General features: G+C 39.2%; 1 long non-coding RNA gene across 1 annotated transcript; it reads right to left on the reverse strand.

Moving 5' to 3' along the window:
- Nucleotides 1-224: 224 nt before the first annotated feature.
- Nucleotides 225-23,385, reverse strand: LOC106016790 (uncharacterized). The gene is made up of 3 exons (XR_001189742.5): nucleotides 23,278-23,385; nucleotides 1,418-1,518; nucleotides 225-427 (listed from the first exon to the last, which is right to left on the reverse strand). It is a non-coding gene; the product is annotated as an uncharacterized lncRNA (long non-coding RNA).
- Nucleotides 23,386-24,187: the final 802 nt, after the last annotated feature.

Raw genomic sequence — 24,187 nt, forward strand, 5'->3', positions numbered from 1 at the left:
ACCTGATGAGAGAGTCAAAAATAACTCCAGAAACTTCAGTGATATGTTACATGTTGTTAGTTGGAACAAGTGAAAATGATCAATGTTTGAACATGTCATGAGATGGTAATTGATACAACAAGGAAAGCCTTTACCCATACTGAATAATTAAGAAGAATCAATACATTGGCAGGACTGATTCACTGGAGATTCACAGAAAAAGCAAAAAAGCCATATTCCCTGAATCATTTATTTACCATGACTAGTTCTGTCATATCAAACTGTAGTGCTGCAATATCACTTTATAAATGAGCATTGATTTCCATCAAGCATTTAATGAAAGTTTACAGCATAGTTAGGCTGCAGATGTGTTGCTTCAGAAATAAATCCTAATGCCTGTTTTTCAGGTTGCAGTCACAAATGCCATCTTCCAGCTGGAACAGTGGACCTAGGTATAGAAACAACATGCCAAAAAGCAACAGTTTTCAGTGTAGTGCAAGACAACTGTGTGACTATGCGGCCTATGTACCTGCCTCTATTGGTGGATTTTCTTGATTTATTACAAGTTCAGAGAAGATGAATAGCACATTTCACTGAATTGCATGTTAAAATATATAGTTGGCCATATATAATACAGATCTTTGGCAGAATATATTCATTATAAAACACAAGCTTGTCTGTGGTTTCCTTGCTTTCAGGTGTTCTGTTTTTCCTCTTTGCTGACCGTTTTGACATTCCTCTCAGCTTTCTCCAGATTAAACATCACATTTAATCTAAAGGGCAGTGTTTGGTACCATCTGGGTAAACTATCTTTTATGTTTCTTTTTCATAGATACATTACTGATTAAACAAATCCTTGTAGGAGAAGTTCCTTTCTCTTCTTCATTTGCACTGCTGTACTTCGCACAATCCATTTCCTAATCACTGTTGTCATTTATCTCTTCGTTTTACCTTGTCACCTACTTAATTCCACTAGAGGCATTTCTAACATCTCTGTCTAATAATCTCTGCTAACAATGCAGAACACTATTAGCATAATAAGCATTTCCCATCTGCACAAATGAGACTCCTTCTCATCAGTCTGAAAACTAACTACTGTACATAAAAATAGCCAGGAATCATTAGAACTGAAGAGAGAACACATTCCCCTGCAAACAAGCTTCTTCCTTCTCTTCTCCTGGTGGTAATAACTTCAGCTGTCTTCCTTACAGTAAAGCGTGCAAGACCAGGACAGACATTTGAGCACAAGGCCTCAGTCACCCCTACTGTTTAATATTAGTACAAACCATGACACAGTTTTGAGCCAGGACAAATTGTTGACAATGTCCAAACTCAGTTTAGGGATTTAGCACAAACCATGGGCTCATCTCAGTAAGTGGTGTAAGTAGTCACACTGTTCCATGAGTGAACACAGTTTGGCTATATGGACCATACATACCTCTACACCTCTAAGCATGACCCAAAGCATATGGAGTTGTAGGGGAACTTTCCAGTGAATGTACTCAGCCCTTGAACCTAGCATCTCTTCTGCATGTAAACCTGCAAAGATGATGTTAAGGAGATGTTATATTTCTGCACTTTCAATCTTTAGAAGCTTTTCCACCAAAAGCAGAGGCATAGGTGTTGGAAGACCCCTATAGCTGTGTCTTCTACGTCAAATGAATTATATCCTCAGAGCATCAGATTCGGGTAACAGTTATCAGCCATCACCAGTCTCAACTCAGTCATTCTTGACCTGGACCTTTAATTTGGTGAAACACTTATTTATTTATCCAATCAGGATAAATATCCCTTGTTGTCCTTGTTTTGGGAGGGCCTGGATTGTTCAAGAAGAAACCTTTCACCTTCAAAACATGACTGAGAAAACCTACCTTTTTTGACCATAGGCATCTATAATTTCAATAGCATCTCAGAAAACAAGGGAGAGTGCTGGCAACTGAGTAACTAGAAACTCAAACTGGCTCCTTATTAAACCCAAAGAAGTCATCATGCCTCTGCAAAAGAGCTGGTTCTGCAATATAGTCTCTATTTGTTTATTATTATTATTATTTTGAATGCAAGGTAACTTTTGCTACTAAAATTTTTGCCCATATTAAGTGTAAAGGTTTCTAGCTATTACCAAACAAATGATGAAAATTTCAGAATCTGTCATTAGATTTGTCAAACTACAACTTTATGTTTGTCTTCATGTAAGGACAAAGAAACAGATTACTGTTTTCTGCATGACATATTCTACCTTGTTTACAGGACTAGCTAACACTTCTCTCTGTTTCAAAGTACTGGCAGTATTCCTTTGCTATAAGGTCTTTAATGAGAAAAATGCAAGGATCACAGAAAATCACATAATCAAAGAATGATTAAATTGGGAAGGGACCTCTGGAGACCATCTGGTCCAACCGCCGCTCAAGCAAAGACACCCAGCAGAGCACAGGACCATCTCCAGTGGACTTTTGAAGATCTCCAAAGAGATCTCCACCACCTCTCTGGGCAACTCCAGTGCTCTGACACCCACACAGTAAAGAAGTGCTTCCTCATGTTCAGACAGAACCTCCCATGTTTCAGCTTGTGCCCATTGCCTCTTGTCCTAGCACTGGGCACCACTGAAAAGAGCCTGGCTCTGTCCTCTTTGCACCCTCCCTTCAGGTATTTATGGACATTGATAAGGTTCCCACAGAGCCTCCTCATCTCCAGGTGGAACAGTCCCAGCTCTGTCAGCTTCTCCTCATAGGAGAGGTCTTCCAAGTCCCTTGATCATCTTGATAGCCCTTCATTGGACTTTCTCTAGTATGTCCAGGTCCATCTTGTACTGGGGGGGCCAGAACTGGACTCTGTACTCCAGGTATGGCCTCTACATTGCTGAGTAGAGCAGAAGGATCACCTCTTTTGACCAGCTGGTGATACTTTGCCTAACTCAGCCAAGAATACTGTTAACCTTCTTAGCAGCAAGCTGACTCATGTTAAACTTTGTGTATATCAGGACTTCTAGGTCCTTTGTGGAGCTGCTTTCCAGGATGGTGTTTCTGTGTTTAAATGACATAACATCCAGCAAAAATGAAAAAGTTTGGTTTTAGTCCCCTAGTTCTTTGATCCATTTCACTGAATGTCTGCACAGATAATTGCCGCAATGGATTTGTTGGGAGAGAAAGGCCAGGAATGAGGACTAGGGTCTAGGGCAAAAACAGGGTTACTTTAGCCAGTCTGCAGGTTAGAAATAGCACTTTCCAAACATATAACCACAGATTTCAAAACTCAAATTGTAGACCTCTATGATGAACCTCAGTTTTGGTTACCTTCCTCTAATCTGGAGTTGTCTCATAACACTCTTCTAGCACCAATAATTTTCCTTCTAGTGTTTGCTATGAGGTGGTATGTGTATCAACTCTAATTATTTCATTCTTCTTGTTGTCCTCACATTCCACCAGAAAAGCCCACACAAAACTAAAGACAACATTAGTCATGATAGAATAGCATTATTTTCACCACAACCACTCCAGCACACAGTTGCAGTGAAGACTAAGAATTTTTTTGTTGTTCTTCTTTGGTGGTCGTGGTGATGGTCTCTGTGAATCAAGGACTTCCATAAACAAAGAGGTCATCCTGAGGGAAAAGAAAATTTTGTCTTGTGCTACATCCGTTTTCACCTACACATAAGTGGAATGCCCATTATTTTTCTTAGCTCTGCCCAGGCTAAGAAACGATTAGGAACACAGGAGGATTTGGAAAATAATAAGAAAATGAAAAAAGTGATAATGGTATGAGGGCACTGAGTAATCTATGAGTATTTCAACACGTTTCATTAAAGTGTCATTTGTGGCTGTCTGCTTGCCTCCATTTAAGGGCAAAGAGAGGAGAAAACAGTTTCTTAAAAATGTTGCAGCTGTATTGGTAATTAAAAACACAAATGTCTTTGGGTGAGGCTGAGGGCCTTGCAGAGGAACTGAGACTGTGGCCTGTAGGCTGACAGAAAGGAAAAGCAAAAACCTTTCAGCTTCACTGAACCCATAAAGGATCCTTCTGCACATCTACCATTTGCACTGGTTCTCATGCAGCCTTCACTGGCCAGACAATGCTGAGTTGTGTGGTGGTCTTCAGTGGTTCATGGAACAAATCTAATCATTTTCAAGAACTTTAGAAGATCTTACTTGGCCATTTTGAAGCAATTGTTTCTGATGTAGTAGATTTTCTAATTATATTTATTCATATTAGCAGGAAACATCAGAAAAAGCACATAAAAAAAAAAAAAAAAGGTTTTGCCTATGTGGGTAGACTAGGACTGGAGAATGTAAGCACCAATATATGTTCATCTCTACTGGTTTAGTCCACTCCCTGAAAAAGACCAGGTACAGTTTGCAGAAACAGTAAGCTCAAGAGTCTATTGTCAGTCAGGATGAGACCACCCTTCTGCGGGGCAGACACTTTAGCCATGCTGGTTGTCCGTAAGGCCAAAGAAGAGTCCCTAACCTGTTTTATTTGCTACTGTTGATGTAGTTAAAGGCATGTGTATACCTGACCACATCTGAATATGTGTCTGAGACCTGCTCCTGATGCTCAAGATGCATGTAACAGAGATGCACTTGGCTCTGCTAGCCCTTAGGCCTGATCTTCCCCTAGAACATTCAGCTCAGGAGCCATTGCAATACATATGATTACAAAAAGTATCTCTTAATAATATTTGCAGATTATTAAGGCACTAGAAACCACAATTGTTGATAAACTAGAGGTTAGTCATATGCCACATATTTTCAGACTGAATGAACAAATTTTAACTAAAGAGACTCTTCAAACAGTAGGTAGAAAACACAAGGATTTAAATCAGGAATTGGATAATGATAAGCAGCTTTCATCTATTTTAGAGATAATGTTTTTCTTAATCATAAAATTGAATTTACAGATATCAATTTTTAAGTGTAAATTTTGTAATACTAAGAAGAAGAAAAAATCACAGAATCACAGAGTGGTTAGGTTAGAAAGGACTGCTAGAGGTCAATTTGCCCAATATCCCTGCTCAAGCAGGGCTACCTAGAGCCACTTGCCCAGGACCATGTCCCAAGTGCTTCTGAGTATAGCCTGGCTCTGTTTTTTTACCCTCCTTTCAGATATTTATAGACATGAATGATTCCCCAAAGCCTCCTCCTCTCTAGGCTAAAGAGTCCCAGATTTCTCAGCCTTTTCCCACTGGAGAGATGTCCCAGTCCATTCAGCATATTTGTGGCCCTTTGTTGGACTCTCCCCAGTATATCCAAGTCTCTCTTTTAATAAGGAGCCCAGGACTGGACACCTCCCTCAGCCTGCCAAAACTCTTTGCCTAAGGCAGACCAGGACAGCTTTATCTTTTGCTGCAAGGGCACTTTGCTGGCTCATGTTCAGCATGGTGTCCACTAGTACCCTGAGGTCCTTTTCTGCCAAGCTGCTTTTCAGCTGGTCTGTACTCAGCAGGGTTGTTCCTTCCCCTTGTTGAACTTCAAGATGTTTCCTTTATATATATATATATTAATATGCATATTCAGAGCATTTCCATGTTACGTTACCTGAAAGAAAATTTCTTCATGACTATGTTCTGACCTACATCTCAGGTTGGAAATAACTCACTAATCTTATTCCTAGCAAAGAAACGATAATAAATAAATAAATAAATCCTATTAATTAGCAAGGATCCATCACTTACTTATTATGAAAAATTGTTGATTTCTGTATCAGCTGTCATCACGTTTAGATACTGTTACACAAACATTGAATTTTTTTTTACATACACTTATCTACAATACACGATGAAAAAATCATTTTTCTCTTAACATATAAAATAAAGACTATCACATTGGTTGTCAAAATTGTACTGAAAACACCATATCCTTTTCGCTTTGCTTATAGTCAGACTAAAGTGTTTCTTTATTTGAATTTACCTGACCTTTAAGATACTGAAGAACAAGTTTTGGTTTCTAAATAAAATAATGTTTAGAAATACCTACAAGTTTTAGACACATAGCCCTTATAGTGTTTGTCTGTTGTGTATGTGCTCACGTACAGAAGAGCACCATGAATTTTCCTGTACCTTAGTCATATATGAGACTAGTGAGAGTACTTCCTATGAAAAATACATATTTTTTTGTGTGTCTGAGTGCATATGCACATTTGTATTTGTACTCAGACAACTGGTTTCTTCTTCACTTGTTTTGCTTTTCAAATACTGAGCTATTTGTATGTTGGGTCAAAGCCCTGGCTGATGTGGTAACATCTACTAGGAGATGGCTGCTTGGGAAAATAAAGCCAAAGGATATCTTGAACTACTTTAAAGCACTTGTTTAAAAATAAATAAATAAATAAAAAAGCACACTCAGCACACTTTTTCCTTTGTGTCACCCTGATACAGTCATGGGATGAAATTATACAGATACTTTAAGAGTCACTGGAGTCACTGGAATAATTCCTCTAAATATATTCTTGTTAAATAATTACTGATGCTGAACATTCTCCCAACATTTTTACCCACTCATTTCCAATACTGCCTAATGGAACGATTTTGAATGTTTGTGATGTAAAAACATTCAGTTTTCCCAGAGTAGAGTATTCAGCTTTTTATCTACCACATATAATAATGTATCTTACATACATTTCTTTTATGTACACACACACAGACAATATTTGTATATAAGGATGTATAATTTTAGGTCATCCATAGGATTTAACTTTTCACAGGGTTTTACTTGAAAAAATCAATCTTAGGATTTTGAATAGCAAGATACATACAAAAAGTAGATGTCTAAGGACTTCTAAAAAAGAGCTATACATTAAACTGGGTGATGTGAGGAAACTTGTGGATAAATGCAGGGTTTAACATGTTGAATGGTGCTTTGTGTTTCAACATTATCTTCCACATAGGTTGATAATGCTTGTTTACATATCAGAGATTATTTTTAAGTTACATGTGCCCTGAAAAGGGAGAATAATTTCATGGCTTTGCACAGTAGACCTCCACCCCCTCATTTATAATCACTGAGATGGAATGTGGTGATATTGACTTCAGTGATATTTGGATCAGGCCCTCAGCCTGTAATTGGACACGCTGATATCTTTGCTAAAAAAGTTCCTTAAGGCAAATGATGCACTACAGAGGACATGACCTAAATACGGCTTATAGGGCTTTTAGGAAAGCAGAAGTTTGGATAAGAGAGCTTCTAAGACACATGCCTTTCTTCTTCCTGAACAATGTGAACATTTAATTTTTCCTGCACATCTCCTCCTCTTCTACTGCCTGTCAGATAAAAAAAGGCTCACAGATGGTTTTGTGGGGGAGATAAAAGACCCTTTTTAACCTCTACCCCACCCCCCAAATAACTGCATATCCACTGTGAATTTATCAGAAGCCTTATGTGAGTTTCAAAACTTTTGCCAAGTCCACATTTTCTGTTTTACCAAAAATCTAATTTCAGATTTCATTCTTTTAATTAACAGATCACAGATACTACTTTAATTAATTATGCTCTACCAAATTAAATCAGCTAGATGTGGGTGCTTGCTTTTCTGCTGAGCTCAGATGGAATTACACTATCAGCACAAATGTTCACTGATGGAGGGAACCTGTCCGATCTTATGACGTACAGGATCATTCTTTTGAGCATTGTGTTGGGTTTAGCTGACCGGATCTCTTCCAGGCTCCCATAAGGACAAGGAAACTCTCCTAATGAGTTCCACAGCTAAAAGTGCCTAATCCAGCTCTACTAATCTCAGACAACTTTTACCACTGATTTCAATCAATGAAGGATCAAGCTCCCCTACAGCCCAACTTCCTATCTGCATGTTGTCCTTCAAGCAAACAGAACAGATGTCAGGTTCAAAATACTGAATATACCCCCCAAATTTCAGCAACATTCAGCGTTACAATATCACACTACATAAGGTACAGAGAGCTCATCCTTCCCTCGGTACTCTTGTCTGTGTATTTTTCTTGTATAACCCCAAAGCCAGGCTTATGTGTCCAGTTTAATACACAGTAAATCAGAAGCGTCTTTTTTTGTAACCTAATGAAAACATTAACATTTAATCTTGTCCTGTGCAATTGGTTTCACTCCCAGCTGTCCAGCTTTGAGAAAGGCTCTAAAATCTGAGACAAAGAGAATCCCAAACTAAGCAAGGATATCAAATGTTGAAAGCACTTTCAACATTTTTTTCAACTGTTGGCCCACAGCAAATTAGTCAAAAAGCATGGGAGCACTTCAGCTCAGAAGGAAGTGCTGCAGTGGAGAACAGGAAAACAACCATAGCATAGTAAAAGCAGTTTAGATTGGAAGGGACTTCTCGAGGCCATTTAATCCAACATAGCAGGGCCAGCTAGAACAGACTGATCAGAACCTTGTCTAGGCCAGTTCTGAATCTCCAAGAAAGGAGCATACAACAGCTTTTCCATAGAAGGTGAACTTTCTAGGACTATATGGCTGTTCACTGAACCAAAGAGCAAGGACCTAGAAAGACCTAGGACACTGGTGATACCCTTGATCTCACCTTCTCCATTTCCTGTAGCCCATCCCAGTCTTTTATGTCATTTGATATTTGATCTTAAAGATTCTAGTATGGCACCAGTTTTGTGCCATCCTGCGTGCCAGAAAATGGCACTGTCTTATGCTTCTCTTGACTGCACTTATGGCAACTAGACCTGATGACCCAGATGGTCTCCTGCAGGTCTCTGTTCCTAAGATGAATCTGTAAATATTAACTGCACAAGTAAAGCACTACTTTCATGAATGACAGCTTGTTTTTCATAGTCTACAACAGCATATTTTTGCATGTGAAATTACCTGCTTGTGACAGCATAGGCATGTTTCACATGCATATTTTATGAGAGTTGCCTTTGAAAGATGGTCTTTGGATAACCCATGCAGTCCTCCTGGAAATCCATATAAATGAATTCTGTTGCAAGGGTAAATATATTCAAATGAAACAAAGAGGTCCCACCCTTCCTACAAAATTTCAGCTTCACACATGTCAATCCAAAAGATGCATTTTGTGCATCTGCTTATTAGAGGGACCACACAAAAAATGAAAGGAGTGGAACATGCCACCTGCCAGCTCATTTTCTATATAGACTTGCAAGAGATAGAATGGAAAAGACTGTCCAATCCTTCACCAGCAATTAAGATCTGAGAGGATTAGACCGCACCTGTGCAAATTTGTTTCTATCCACAGTTCCGTTGTCTACTATAAATTATTTAGACTGCTAAGGAATTGAGAAACAGTGTGAAAGAGGAATGTGCAAGAAATTAGGAAGATAAATTAAGAAGAAGTTACAGAGTAAGCACAGTATTTGGCAAGACATACACCTTTTGCGGCTTAACCTACTTCCCAGGCTCTCATCCTAACATGACTTTGTAAGCGGTGATGACTTTTGTTTTACTGTGGTCCATGTAGATAGTAAATGGGAATGGATGGGAGATGCTACTGGGTGATTGAGGCACTCACTAGCAAGAGGAAAATGATAAAAGAAAACAAAGTGTGTATGTCTCTCAGCCCCACACTGAGATCCTTCATAGCTTCTGAATTTTCCATAAAATGTTATGCTAGCCTTTCCAGGTATTCAGAATCTACTTGTCAAGTGACTAAAAGAATCACAGAATTATCTAGGTTGGATGAGATGTTCAAGATCACCTAGTCCAACCTCTGACCTAACACTAACCAGTCCTCCACTAAACCATATCCCTAAGCTCTACATCTAAACATCTTTTAAAGATCTCCAGGGATGGTGACCCCACTACTTCCCTGGGCAGCCCATTCCAATGCCTAACAACCCTCTCAGTAAAGAAGTTCTTCCTAAGATCCAACCTAAAACACCCCTGGTGCAACTTTAGCCCATTCCCCCTCGTCCTGTCACCAGGCACGTGGGAGAATAGACCAACCCCCACCTCACTACAGCCTCCTTTGAGGTACCTGTAGAGAGCAATAAGGTCGCCCCTGAGCCTCCTTTTCTCCAGGCTGAACAAACCCAGCTCCCTCAGCTGCTCCTCATAGGACTTGTTCTCCAGACCCCTCACCAGCTTCATTGCCCTTCTCTGAACTCTCTCGAGCGCCTCCATATCCTTCTTGTAGCGAGGGGCCCAAAACTGAACACAGTACTCGAGGTGCAGCCTCACCAGGGCCGAGTACAGGCGGACAATCACTTCTCTAGACCTGCTGGCCACACTGCTTCTTATACAAGCCAGGATGCCGTTGGCCTTCTTGGCCACCTGAGCACACTGCTGGCTCATATTCAACCAACTATCAACCAATACTCCCAGGTCTTTCTCTGCCAGGCAGCTTTCCAACCACTCATCTCCCAGCCTGTAGCTCTGCTTGTGGTTATTGCGCCCCAGGTGCAGGACCCGGCACTTGGCCTTGTTGAACTTCATACAGTTGACCTCAGCCCATCGGTGCAGCCTATCCAGATCCTCCTCAGAGCCTTCCTACCCTCGAGCAGATTGACACACACACCTAACTTGGTGTCATCTGCGAACTTACTGAGGGTGCACTCAATCCCCTCATCCAGATCATCAATAAAGATATTTAAGAGGACTGGCCCCAGCACCGAGCCCTGGGAGATGCCACCAGTGACCAGCCTCCAGCTGGATTTGACTCCATTCACCACAACTCTTTGGGCCCAGCTATCCAGCCAGTTTTTAACCCAACAATGTGTATACCAGTCCAAGCCATAAGCAGACAGTTTCTTGAGGAGAATGCTGTGAGAAATGGTTTCAAAAGCCTTACTGAAGTCAACGTAGACCACATCCACAGCCTTTCCCTCATCCACCCAGAGTGTCACTTTATCATAGAAGGAGATCAGGTTTGTCAAGCAAGACCTGCCTTTCATAAAACCCTGGGCCTGATCACCTGGTTGCCCTGCAAGTACCGCATGATGTATAACATCTCCAGAGATCTCCACAAAGAGTACTGTTGTGCAGATGCACACTATCTGGTAAGTGTCACAACCCTCCAGTAACACATGGAAAGTTTGGATTTGATTTCTTCATAAGAAAGATGGCCAGGAACAAGTCTCCCAAGCTTTCCACTCCCCAGTTCTGTACCTAAGAGATAACAATACCTCACTGAGAGATGTAAAGACAAACTATTGATCACAGTAGTTACAAGTTCCCTTTTAATTTTGTTAAAGGGTAAAAAAATTTTGATCTGTATTAATTATTTGAAGAAAAAAAAAATAGATTAAAGGTAAAAACTGTGATTAACATTCCCCCCCAGCTTTCACCACATTGAACATACCTTTCATACTCTGAACAAGTTTGCAGTGGCAAGGCTTTGCCTTTCCCTGGCTAGGGAGCAGATGTTCAGTGTCACCACCTCAGTTACCTTCTTGGGTTGTTCTACTATTTGCTGCCTCTCTCAGTAGAAGAGGAAGGGAAAATGTAGTGCAAAGATAAGACTCCAATCAAAATTTGCCTTGCTCTCCAAACCAATTTCTTAGCATGTCTCTGCTGCAGCTAAGAGCTTTCTACAGTCTGAAATACAGCAGCGGAGAAAAAGTGCTCTCTTCACACAGGATGGCAACCTGCACTTGCACAAGCAAGATGAGTATTGTGAGTAGTCCCACTGACTCCTGAGGGAGAGCTCAGATGGCTGAGGATGTTAACTTTAAACAAATTAATTAATAAGCAGGAATTACAGTAGTAGGAATTTGGAGGAGTAGCTCAAAATAGTAATCACAGTAGGTCAAAAGAGAAACCGTTCCTCATTTTGACATTAGTTCTACTCCACATTTGTATTAATACATAGAAATTCATTGCTTACATTAACTCTGCATTTCAACAGCTAAGTATTGCAGTTTTCTCAGTCAAGTGGCTAACTACAGTGCAAAGGAGTCACAGCATTGATAAATATTTGTTAATACAAAGCAGAGTGTTACAGATGTCTGGATTAAATAATTAACCATAAAGGAGAAAGAGAGAACATGAATGATGAGGAGTACAAATGTACATCAGAAAAACTTGTTCAGTCTCTCCCCTGATTCCTCTGCCAAGATTTGACTGTGAGGAAAGAAATGCCTTACAGTACCTCAGATCAGTGTACTGGCTTTAAAACATTTTATCTGCCACAATCACAACAGCAGCAGTGGACAGGGTTTCCAGAACCCCCACTGACCTGTGTGAATGACATGGGATCCACTATTCTTATTCTGCCCAAACTGTTTGTGAGCATCCTGCTGATGGTTGTGCTTGAGAAGCTGTGACTTTACCTCCTGAATGGCCCAATCCAGCACCCACCAAAGTCAAAGAAATAAATCTCTTTAAACAGGGATGTTAACAGTGCTAAAGGAACAGAGAGGACAGAGAGACTGATTCCAACCATTCTGCAATATTTTTGTGGCAATGCTATGTTCAACGTAGCATGCTTTGACATTTTTAAGTACATTCATGATCTTGAGTACTGAATAAACAGCATTTGTTCAGATAATTTACAAATGTTCAAGGTATGCCTTCTCAGGAGCAATTAAATCAAACTTCAGCTCATATTCAATATAGGAAATATTTCATATAGTACAGAAATTTTTAAGCATGACTGTTCTTTCAATGCAGTTTTAACCTCAGATGAGCATTTAAGTACAACAAGGAAGTCCTACATTAATATTGGAATTGTGAAGAAGAATTCCATAATTCTTCTGGAACGGAATTCTGATAAAGAATCTTTTACATTGGAAAAGACCTCCAAGATCATTTCACCTAGCACTGATATTTCCATCATTAATCCATGTCCCTAAGCTTTAAATATACATGTTTTTGGAAGACCTCTAGGGATAGTGACGCAACTACTTCCCCATGCATCCTGTTCCAATACTTTACCACCCTTTCACTGAATTTTTCCTAATAGCCAACCTAAACCTCCCCTGGCACAACTTAAGGCAATTTCCTCATCTAATCACTTGGTTCATGGGAGAAGAGACTGATCCCCACCTCACTATAGAATCATAGAATTATAGAATATAATAATAATCCTAGAATATAGAATTTAGGGTGGAAAAGTCCTCTAAGATCATCAAGTCCAACTGTTAACCTAGCACTGCCAAGTCTACTACTAAACCATGTCCCTGAGCAAACTGCACAAGGGACTTCGTATTATCTATGACAAAACATTCAGTCAACATAAAACGATTATTTTGATGTCTCCCATGAAAGAATATCCTGACGAAAGACCCCCATTGCTATCCTTGTTAACAACACTATATCCAGGGGTGAATGCTGCCTTGATTTAAACCTGTGGAAATTCAGGCAGCCTAATTCTGCTCTCAGTTCCAGTGGCAAATTCTGGGACAGATCCACTGCATTTTTAAAGGTAATTATGGAGTGCGATAAGGTCTCTCATGAACTTCCTTTTCTCCAGACTAAATAACCCAAACTCCCTCAGCCACTCCTCATAAGACTTGCTCTATAGACCCTTGACACCCCTCAACCTGTTGGCAATACCTTGCCTAATGCAGCCCAGGACACCATTATCCTCCTTTGCTGCAAGAGCACCTTGCTGGCTCATGTTAAGCTTGGTGTCCATCAGGACCCCCCAGGTCCTTTCCTGATGTTTTCCAGCTGGGTAGCCCCCAGCATGTAATGGTGCCTGGGGTAGTTCCTTTCCAATTGCAGGACTTTGTAATTCACCTTGTTGAATTTCATGATTTTTTTGTCAGTCCATTTCTCCGGGTGGTGTATTCAGCTAGAGACACCTCCACAAACAACAAAAATAGATTTATTTTGGTTCATTATGATTAAGTAAGTCCTTAATCTATGTACAAATGTTTTTATGTTTGGAACTACAAACTCTTCTACAGAAAAAAGAAAAAAAAAAGTATATGTAAACAGGTAAATAGAGGACAGGGATCCAATTTTTCTTCTTCAAACACAGCCGAATAAAATTAGGAAAAAAATACTGAATCTAAAATATATCAGCTTGCTAATGATATTCCAAATATCACTAAATGAATTTACGTTAATGCAAAGCAGAAATTGTAAATAAATACTGAAGGCCACATAAGATGTTACATCTGTGAGGGTGGTCAAATACAGGAACAGGCTTCCTAGAGAGGTGTCTGATGTCCCATACCTGTCAGCATTCAAGAGGCATTTGGATAATGTCCTCATTAATTTGCTTTAACTTCTGGTTAGCCCTGAAGTGGTCAGGCAGCTGGACTAGATGATCTTTGAAAGTCCCTTCCAATTGAACTATTTTATTCTATCCTATCCAGCCTTCCATCCAACCATGAACAAAACAATCCCAAAAGCAGTTATCTACAATTTATGAAGTCTGACTTCTGGTGTTCCTCTCCTATATAGATTATCTACTTGTAATAGATAAACCTTTTAGCTCTTGTTTCTTTGTCAGCATCTCTTTCAGACTTCCTATTTTAATTAACCCTGCAGCAACACCTTTGAAACCTGTTTTGCAGTCAAATACAATTCAGATTGAATAATAAATTTAAATGTTATTGTATGATACATAGTCACACTTAAAACACATTAACAAGCACAGGGTAAAGCAAAGCTGCTCTGAGTGCCATTTCCTTAAACCTATAGCCCAGAGAAATTGTATATACAAGATTTTCCCAATAGGTATAAAAGTGGTAAAGAAAAAATTCTTGCTTACTAATTCAAGCTGACACCACAAAAACTAGTTCTCCCTGTAATCTGTTGCAGCAACGATGTAAGCCAGATAACACTAAACATGCTTTAGCTGTAAGCAGTTGTGTTTCATAAGTATAGCTAACTTATGGAAATCCAACATATTGATTTAATCACACTAATAAAGCATCTGGGCAATGTAATCCTTGTTCAGGGCTAAGGTTTACTTAAAATGGCCGAAGATAGAGCTTTTCCTGATTAGTGATTTTTACGAAAAGCAAAAATATCTGTGGCAATAGCTGACACTCATTCCCCTTCTGCTCAGTCCTGCTCAGTTCTGCTCAGTCCACAAATGGGCTGACCTACAAGGCAAGAAAGATATGCATGTTTATCCAGACTCCTGCCTGTAAAGGTATTAGATGAAAGATGTCTCATATTTAAATGATGGTGTGCTGCAGGACTTCCAACTTATGGCATTTGTTAGGAGCAATTAATACTGGGATCATCTGCTTCCTGACAGTCTCTGGCAGTTTGTTATGAGTTTTTGGTATTAATATATATTTTAAAGGTTGAAAAGTGCACATATGATAAATGTGTGGATATATATTAAAAATATATATTTAAAAAAAAAGTGAAAAATAATAGCAAAGTAAGGATGTAACAATGGAGGAAAAAAAAAAAAAAAAAAAAGAAAGAAAAAAAGAGCAGAATAAAGCAAACCACCTCTTTTGTTTTTGTGTTCTCTACTTCTGCCATCTTTATTCATTTCTATTTAGTTTTCCAGGCCTGGTTCATGAGTTGTTAGGAAGAAAGCATATCACTAATTTGTATGTTTATAAAGGCTTAGAAAGGATGAAGATTTGGACTCAAGAAAGACAAATCACACACAATTATTTGGAAGGAACGATTGCATGTTTATAGAGATACATCCAAAACATAACCAGCTTGTAAAAATAGACTTAATTAAATAGCATTCCTATGCTTTAATGTCTTACTCAATTTATGTATGTTACTTAATTCTTCTACATAAATTGCATTGTGTATCTGTTTCTTGAAACCTTATATTATGCACTGGACAAGAATCATGTGTCACAATTCACAATGAATTTAAAAATAAAAATTACTTAGTGAAAGGAAAATAGATTTTTCTCTCTAGTTTTCTAGGCGTTCTTGTGATATAGCTTCAGTTGGAAAAAAAAAATCAATCAGACCAAATTTGAAGAAACAAGGCTGCAAACTAGCCTAAGATTTCTCTTCATGTGTGTGTGGTTGAGGGAACTTGTAAGTAGGGTAAGGCTCAGCTTTGATTTTATTGTGATGGGATTTGCAAGTCTGTTTAATACAGGAAGCAAAAATCACCCCTGTATGGATTTAAATGGCACTCATCTGTTCTACAGAAATACACCTTTCTTACTACTGTGATTTTGATCACCTGCTGTTCTCCAATTAAACTGTGAACAAGTAAAAGGAACACAATGTATTTGCATGTGAAATGCAGCATAGTAACAAACAGCTTTTTTTAGGAAAAGATCAATTTGGGAAGAACAATGTGTGCCTGTAGTGTATGGCAAAAAAAATCCTTTATTCTTCTAAATTGAGAAAACAAACTGTTGGGAGATCTGTTTTCTTAATTAATGGATTAAAGGATGATTTACACCCACCTGGAGTATCTGTAGTAGAAATGGCTTACAAAGCTTTTGATATGAGAAAATTATAAGGCTGAGTATATAACCTATGTGCGTGGAACAAGAAATGTCACTTCATGTCTGTGTCTCAGTTCTCATATCTGTTAAATAAGGATTTTCTTTGTTTTGAAAGCTACTTGGGTCTCAAAGTGCAGGAAGCTCTTACTGCTCTCCATGGTTTATGGAGAAGTTGCACTGTTCTTAACTTGCACCTCTTTTGTTTCACAGGTTCAACATTTAACATGCATTTACAACTCAGAAAGCTAGAAAGAGGTGCACAGGAACACCATCCTCATTTTTTTTCCCCCTCACTTACAGGGAAGTAAGCAAGGCAATTCTCGGCAGCCATCTCACGTAGCAGCTGGACAGTCAAAAATGGCAGCCAGGTCCCCTGGCATCCAATAAATGCCCTGATCCATTAAATCTTACCTCCGTCATGTAATTGTAACATAGGTCTAACACAAATTAATGCACAGAAGGGGATTCAGTCTCATCGCAGTCCTGTTTTCTTTTGGATAAAATAATTATCTGGCCTTTCAGTGCTACAGTTCACAGAGAAGAAAGAAAGACGGAAGGAAAACTATGAAAAGCCACAATATTTGCAAAAAGAACTTTAAGGAGCACAGGAAAGAAAGTACCCAAAAATCTATGAGATAAAAACTTCAGGGTGAGCCAGGGATTCCCCAGTGCAGCTGGGCAAGGCCCGACAGCCAGGGCCCTTCACAACACCCCAGCTGAAGGCACCAGGACAGCCACAGGCCTGAGCATTTCCCTTAGGGCAGCAACAGGCCAAGGCCAGGCCAGAATGTGAGCCTGCAAGTGGACATGGTTCAGTGGGGCCCATGGCCAGGCAAGGGAGTGCTATGGGGAGTTGGAGGCTGGCCCTGCTGCAGCCTTGTTGGGGCAGGGGCTGACAGCTCTGGGGGCTGACGTGGGGTCCTGGGCAGGGTGGGGGGTACCTGCGGTAGGGACTCATCAGGGGTATTACAGCTTAGCAATGCCCTTAGGACCCTGATATCAGTGTGAGGTGGTTTTCTGTGAACTCAGCACTGACAGAATGCTGTGCTGAAATGCACAGGTGAGTTCTGTCTCCTGCCTTCTGTCTCCTCAGTTATCTGCCCCCTTTATTAGATGCAACACATTAGTCTCATTGGTATTTTAAACCCCTTATTCTAGAATTTCTGAGTGCAATTTGCTATTATATTCGTTGTTCATGAATGAGATAATACAGGTTTCTGTTTCCTTTTCCCCTAGGATTTTGAGATTTTATTAGAACCTTAAACTTGCCTCTCCAAAGATTAGAAAGGCAGGTAAAAATATACGGCCCTTTCAGACATTTTATGAAATCATACAGCCTACAAAATCACTAATTGTTCAGGCTCAAGGCATTTCCCTTGCCAGCTGGTCTGAAAATTCAGCACTGGATTCAGAGGGTAATAACACTGAATGCCAGTAATGCTGGAATGTCTTCTGTGAAAATGGAGGTAAAGCTGGAAAATTTCAGCCCTGAGAAGCAATCCAGTAATGACCACTAATGTCTTACGGCACAGTGAAAAGGAAGAAATCCCAGGATGGATCAGTGCTTACAGGTTCTATTTCTCTAAGCCCCAGAGCACAGGGTTTAGATGCAAGCTTTTAGGGCCAAACAGGGGCTGAGACCCTTCTCTGCACCTGAGCCACAGGACCACAGCAACCGTGGTTCATCTAGCATGGGCTGACCTTCAATAGGTGGTTTTAAACAGGTGTCCTGGATTTGATGTGGGTATCCTGGCCCAAGTACAAGCAGCAACCTTGTGCAGGAACAAGAGCAGACTCTACTAAATTGAAAGTGAGAGGTGGAGGCTGATGGATGTCTAATTCTACAGTCCCTCAACTACATTCTTGCAGCAGATCTCTGCTACTAAAATGTGTATTTTTTTTTTGCATACAACCTCAATGAACAACAGCAAAAAGACAAGTAACTGCTGACCAGATCTCAGCAACGTATCTCTTGCAAGAAAACATTTAAACACTCAACAACTGCAGAAAATGTAATTTATTGTGTAATCTAGCAGTTTACATTCTCACCCATTGAAATTGATGATAAAATTATCAACGATTTCAAAATAATAGTTTTGTCAGGATTAGCACAGGAGAGTGCAGTAATATCATTATGTTTCTAATCACAGGGACAACATTTTGTTCTGAAATAATAGTTTCAGTTACATCTGGTTAAAAAACCTCCAATAAGTAATTGCCCATTAACAAATTACAGATTTTTCATAAGTCAAATGTCATTTTTACATGCCAATTCTGACAAATAACATTCTGAAAGCAAAATTGGCATTTTTGAATAAGAAAATTCAATTTTTACTTCCAAATTATTATATATATTTATTTTTTTTTAAGTGAGCTGGTCAATTATGGGTGACATATTCAGCTTTTCATTAACAGATAAATTTCAGAGATTTTTTCTATATTCTTTTCATTACTTTTCAGAAGAAAAAAATACGGATCCAAATAATTTTATGATTTTTTTTTTTTGTATTATTTCTACCTAACCATTGATTCAAGTAATTTTAGTTGCTCTCACTGAAAGTAGAGCATCAGCCAGCATCATAATTATCTTCAGTGGACTGAAAGCACGTGGTAGCTTTCTGTATGATTCCATGTAGCATTATATAAAAAAGCCATGCTTCACACAGCTGAAACCATATCATCTCATGCTTGTGCTGTTATAGTACCTGTTCTGACTTCTCTCTTGATTCTTATTTATAACCTCCATGATATTGCTGGATTCCCAGAGCAGCCAGAATAGTGTCATTTTGTGGTGAAATGTGGTTTAAGCTGAATAACAGAGATGAAAAACTTACATCTACCATAAATATATTGCAAACCTTCTCCCTGTAAATCTGCATTTCTGATTTTGTTCTGTTGAAAAATGCATGGTGTTTGCAGCAGTTACCTGACAACTGAATCTGTTTGGCTCTGGTGTGGTTAGTTGTATTTCAGGATCCTACACCTAGTTACATATTTTTTGTGCTCATTGTTATATTTGGAACAGTTCACTTCTCGGTCAGCTATTGGTATCCTAGTGTATACAAGCATAAAATAAAATGTTTTCAGCTTGTTATGTTTTCTGTTCTAGAGGAGTTTCTTCTTTTTGAAGGTTAAAATTGATCATTTGAAGGAAAGAGTTGCGTGTTTCTTCAGAGAAAAAAAAGAATAGGCTTTTCTTTGAGAAAATATTCAGGTGTTGTTACTACCTGTAAATATATGCATTTCTAGATAAGAGAATAAGTAATGAGTAATTCTTGAAGGAATAATAGACATCCTATTCAAAGATTTAAGCAGAATAAATTATATAGATAGATAATGCAGTATTCCATATAATATCTTAAGCAACACCTGTACACCACTGTATGATTTATCCACCTGTAAAAATACATATTAGAAGACCAGTTAGAAATTCCATTTTTAAGAGGCGTTCAGTCAAGTTATTCTATACAAACTCCAGATTGGTTATTTGCAAACAACTCAGAGAATTAACCCAAATTACATACATGGTTTTCATCTCTCTATAAAGATCTGATAATTCAGCTCCACAGTCAAGCCACGGAGACTTCCAGAAGCAACCAAGAACTTGATTTATAACCAGGTATGCCTCATACAGACAGCTTTGTTGCCTTTGCAGTCTCCAGCTAGTACAGTTCATATCTTGTCCTGGAATAAGAGGACCTTTTATTTTCTGTCTTCGTCATTACCCTTAGACTCTCTGCCACTGATACGGTGCCTACAGTGCCAAAACAGATCTCTTAGCACCAGGCTACAAGCCATTTTGGTTGTGAAAGGATTCTGTCGTTTTCAACCTTCTTGTTCCTGCTCCATAAACACAATGATGCCATGTTTCAAGACCTTTCTCACTGAACAGGGAATTTAAATTCCCTGAGGACCTTAGGCCCCCACTCTCCCAACTAGGCCTCTAGCAAAAAATGTGCAGTACCATCACAATTTGCTGAGTGGTTTATATAACACAGGCGAATGTTGCCCCAAATTCTTCATTCTCTATGTCCTTTGATAGTTTTGCCAGTTCAAAATAAACTTTCCCAGTCAGAGGAATAGCTTTGTTTTTCAGTAACAAATAGAAAGAGCACACTCTTAATTATAGGATTGCTTGGTTGTTACAAATCTCAGTCTTCTTTAAAAATGAATAAATAAAGAGAGAACCAGAAATAATGGCTCATCTAATAAAACGATATTTTGTGTGGCAGAGTTCATGGGAAGTTTGTCTGTAGGTGTCCACATCAAACAATACCTGTTTTTCCTCTTTACTCTTTATTCAGTGATGCATCCACTCCCTGTAACTTACCTCTACCAATGCACACAAGCCCTTTGCTTGCTGCATGCTTTTACTAACGTGAATGAAATATGTTCTGCCTGACACCTGCACATTGCCAAAGCATAAATACAATAATAAAAAAATAAATTTATTTATTTTGAGACTACACAAGTTAAAAAAAAAGCTTGATTTTCATTCAATTTTCCCACGTATCATTTGTACTACAAGTAAAATTTCTCACTGGAGATTTGAAGAATGAAAAATGATACCACCGCTCAGTTTGTTCATTTCTGCCAGTGTTTTTCCTAGCTGTGACATTGTTATTGTACACTGCTTCAACATAAATATACTACCAAAAATAATGCCAAATACCAAAATTTGCTAACATAAGAAGACAAGAATAATCATTTCAGTTTAGACAGCAGGTCCGTTTAGCACAATAATTTGTTACCATCATCAGCCAATAGAGCCTGAGAAAGAACCAAAGAGGGTAAATGCGAGCTGATGCATTTCTCACCTTAATTTTGCACCTTCCAGCAGTAAGGCAATCAAAGACTTAAAGTAGAAGTCAACACCTTTGTGTTTAACTGTTCTGCTAAGCATTTCTTTCATGAATTTGTCTCACTGCTTTTTTGAACCCAGGCACTAAATATTTTACTTCCATTTATTATACATTTCAAAGGCTTTCAGAGCAACAGAATTAATGCAACTTACACAGTGCTGTTTTTAATCAAGCCTGGAAGCTGATACTAACTTGGGAGGAGCTGTTGACTCCCTAGAGGGTAAAGAGGTATTGCAGGGAGCTCTTGATAGATTAGAGGGCTGCACAATCACCAGCCATATGAAATTTAAGAATAGCCAGTGACAGATTCTGCACCTGGGGCAGGGCAACTTTGGATATACGTACACAATGAGGAACAAGAGGCCAGAGAGAAGCCCCAAGGAAAGAGACCTGGGTGTTCTGCTTGAAGGCTATTCAAATTTAAGTCATCAACAGTGTGCCCTAGCAGCCAAAAGGGCCAACAGTGTCCTGGGGTGCATCAGGCATGGCACTGCTAGCCAGTCAAGGGAAGGGCTTGTCCTGCTCTGTGCTGCTGCTACCTCACCTCAAGCAGCGTGCAGTTTTAGGTGCCACAATATAAGAAGGACATAAAACCACTATAGTGTCCAAAGGAGGGCTACAAAGACAGTGAGGAGCCCGGAGGGGAAGGCGTATGAAGAATGGCTGAGGCCACTTGATTTGTTCAGCCTGGAGTAGAGGAGACTGAGGGGAGGCCTCATGGCAGCCTGCAGTTCCCTCACAAGGGGGGTGGAAGGGCAGGTGCTGAGCTCTGCTCTCTGGGGATGGTGACAGAACCCAAGGGAACAGCACGGACCTGGGACAGGGGAGGGTCAGGTTGGATATCTGGAAAAGGTTCTTCACTGAGAGTGTGGTCAGGAACTGAAACAGGCTCCCCAGGGAGGTGGACATGGGTACAAGCCTGCCAGATTTCAAGAGTGGTTGGACTACACTCTCAGTCAGACATATGGTTTAATTTTTGGGTAGTCCTGTACAGAGCCAGAATTTGGACTTGATGGTCCTTGTGCGCCTTCCAACTCAGGATATTCCATTCCATTTTCTGTGATCAAATGTTATACTCTGTATAAAAAGCATAGTAATTATAGAATAGTATGTGTGTATATGCACATACACACACACACTACATATTGACACAAGACAACTCACCAGCACTCAGCTCCCTGCTCTGGATCACATCCACACATAGCTTAGTTCCTGTTTGCGCACCATCCAGAGGACTGCCTCACAGGCAGTCACTGAGAAACAGGTCCAAATCTCAGTCAAGCTCCCCCTGAAAGTTCATCACACCCACTTTTCTAGCCTGGCATCGTGTTACATTGGATCAGTTTCACAAGAACTACCAGCAGCTGGCTATGGATCATGATCTTTCACCACTACAACATACACAGTTACTACTTGTGCCACTGGACTAAACAGCAGTAAGAAATCAAGTCAACAGAAATGATACATGTACATACAGGCATATATCTAGATACTCTAAGGACAGCATTAATATATGAGCGCAGTGTATGGACAAGTAATAAGCAGTATTTCTGTTGGTTGACATGATTGTAGCTTACTTTCGTAAAATATATATTTTCTGCTGAGCATCAAAAACAAGCAGACATGCTGGGTTTTCCTGATTTTCCATAGACATTCAAGACCTGAAATATTTTGAGTAGAAAAGAAGGTCTCAAATCAGCACAGATAGTTGTGAAATGTTTGTCTACTTTATCTCACAGGATAGGCTTTCTCTGTATTCAGGGGTCCCAGACAATTTTTGTCATTCCCAATGACTTCCTGCTTATTACTGAGACACAGTGTTTTCATGCTTTTCAGGAAATTATGGAACTGAAGAGCTCTTACAGGCAACCACTTGGATTCATTCAGGGGAGGAAAAAAAAAAAAAAAAAAAAGAGGCAGTACAAAAAAATCAAGATCCACAAAATATACTGGAGAAGAGATAGAAATCATCTTAAGCTTTCATTTAAAAAAAAAAAAAAAATAGGTATTGCATATTTTTAAAGAATCCACTAATTTTACAACACTTAGCCCCACATACAATAGCCCCAACAATATTGTTCCTGTTATCGTAGTATAATACTGTATTTTTAAGGATGATAATGGACACACTATAATTATCAACACAATTCCACTCACAGCAAGGCCAGCATTCTCCCCTTCCTTTAACAAGCAGCTCCTCATCCTCCTTTCAAACAGTACAACTCTTTACTGTAGGCTCCTAGACATGAGGGACCACACATAAAGGATTCATCAGGAAGCTTGCCAAAGTATTGTAATGGGAGGTAAAAGCCTAATTACCTCACAGGTGAATGCCTCCAGTAAGGATCTAAGCTACAATGTCTTTAAAAGAACTCAATCAGTTGTTTTAATGCCATTATGTTTCAAATTTTAAGTGCAGACACTTAAGGAAAAGAATTCCCCAGTTCAGGTCTATCAAGTAGCTCTTTATGCTTGAATGACTGACACCTGTTAACTTAATTAGGTAATTAGTTTACTTTGAATTATTAAGGGAAAGATCTGAAATGATAAAAGCTATAATAGAGCTGGAGGGCTGTATTATTATTTTTTTCTTTCATTTCTGGTTTAGCTGAAAAGATAAAGAACAAATGCACAGAAACATATGGTTCTAACCTCCTTGAAGATAGGCCTACTGGGTATTTTTCCAGGTCTGTGAAGTCAGCTCCAGAGTGAAGTTATCCATTTTCAAACATTTTCTTTCTCTGTTTAACATTTTGAGTTTTCACAGACTTCTTACTTTTGTTGGTTTTGATAAAAAACAGTTATTGATTTATTAAAGCATTTTAAGAAAAGACCATTCTATTGGTATTTTCAGTTCAGCCAAAACTGGGACAATACTGCAATTCTCATAAGCAGAAAACCTATTCTCATGAGATTTTCTAACTGATTTTCATAACAAAGAAGCTACTTAAAAACTTTTTTTTTTTTTTTTTTTTCCCGTGGTGTCTGAATCAAACCTTTTGAGATTCACCCTCTTGTAGAGACCTTTTGCTTTTTACAAGTTCCCACTGATATGCATAGTGAAGAT

Source organism: Anas platyrhynchos, chromosome 3 (assembly GCF_047663525.1).
Source record: "Anas platyrhynchos isolate ZD024472 breed Pekin duck chromosome 3, IASCAAS_PekinDuck_T2T, whole genome shotgun sequence".
Lineage (NCBI taxonomy): Eukaryota > Metazoa > Chordata > Aves > Anseriformes > Anatidae > Anas > Anas platyrhynchos.